Consider the following 1644-nt stretch of genomic DNA (forward strand, 5'->3'; position numbering starts at 1 on the left):
CTTGTTTCTTTTGCAGGCACTTGGGCAAGTTCCTTCTTTCCTTTCTTTTGCTCCGACTGCTCCTCTTGAACAGGCTCTAGACATCTCTTCAGTCTTGTAGCAACCCTTGGTACTCTTTGTGGCTCGTCCTCTTTGTCTTCTTTTAGCCTCAGCCAGTCATTCTGGGACGGGGGGTCAGGCCATCTTCCTTTTGTGTGTAGTGCCCCAGAAATCAACTTAGTGATTAATTCTCCTGGCCCAATGTATGTTGGCTTCTTGTTACCCATCTTTACTAGGTTGTCATGTATATACGCTGCATAATTGGTTTTCTTTGGGGTACCTTTCGTCATTGCCCAAGTGAATGTCGTAGCAATTGCACCTGGTGGCATTCTGTACTTCTGTGGCCTCTTTGTACACATGTGGAAGTATTGGTTGTACAAGTGGCTCATGATTGCCACTCTTGGGTTGGAAATATCTTCAAAGGTGTATTTTCCTTTCTTCTCATTGTACACCTTAACCTCATCCCTGCTTTTCGTTACACTATCCCCCTTGTTGGAGAGGTCTAGTGCATCTGCTACAACCTGCTTAGTGATGATTATTTCCGTTTCTGGCCTGCCTTGTAGATCTATTACTTTGGCCAGTATATCTTCTTTGATGGTTTTCACCAACTCCCAGACTCTGTTTATGTCCACCCTTGCCAGTATTGCTTCAAAGTAGTTGTGGAGATCAATCTTCTCCAAGTACTCGGTCATCTTTCTTCTTACGAACTCATTGAGTTCTCACGGAAGCATTGGTAGCTCGATCACATTGCCTTCAGTGTCTTTGAACACTCCTTGGTATATCTTTAGGTCGTTGGATCCATGTGCTGGTGGGCTTTAGTGTTTCTTCTGGTATGACGAAGGGCTCCACTTCTTCTAGGTAGTCCTTGATGGTCATTCTTTTCTTCTTTGCCGGTGACTTCGCGGCTGCCATAGATCCTGTTGCACTCAGTAGTCCGAAGTTAGCGTTTTTTCCAAATTAGCTGAGAAACTGAATTTTAACTATCCAAATGACTTGAAATTTGAAAATAAAGCTTAAAAGGAACTTGTGAAGCTGTGCATTTGCTCACAGTGCAAATCTGGCCAAAAATTTCCATTTAGACATCCTACGCGTAGGATGTCTTTTTCATCAGAATTGGTTCATACTTGGCATGCTGGTAGTGCTTGGCTCATGGAACATGGCTACATGCCTGGATTTGGATATCAAAAAGTGGATTTTTGGGCTGATTTAGGCTTTAGGTCAGAAATTGGATAGAAAGTCCATCATAGATAGCAATTGAGGTCCAAATGGGTTGAAAATTGGTATATGGGCTCATTGCACCCTGGTCTTGGCTCCCATGATGTCAGTCTTTGCAAAGAAGGCCTAATTTATGCTGGAGACATCCTACACGTAGGATGTCTTTTTCATCAAAATGACATGAGATTTGTTCTGTGGGTAGTCCTTGGCTTATGGAACATGGCCATGCTATTGGATTTGGATTTGGACAAGGATTGATGCTTGTAAGAGCCGGTGTGGTGTTTTTTGGGCTCCAAAAGTGTATTTTGAACGTGTTGGGGGTCAAAAATGATTAGAATGGCTTCAAAATTGATATATGGGCTCTTGATGATGATGGGATTGGATCTGGAA

This window comes from Adiantum capillus-veneris, chromosome 4 (assembly GCF_014529385.1).
Source record: "Adiantum capillus-veneris isolate H3 chromosome 4, ASM1452938v2, whole genome shotgun sequence".
Classification (NCBI taxonomy): Eukaryota; Viridiplantae; Streptophyta; class Polypodiopsida; order Polypodiales; family Pteridaceae; genus Adiantum; species Adiantum capillus-veneris.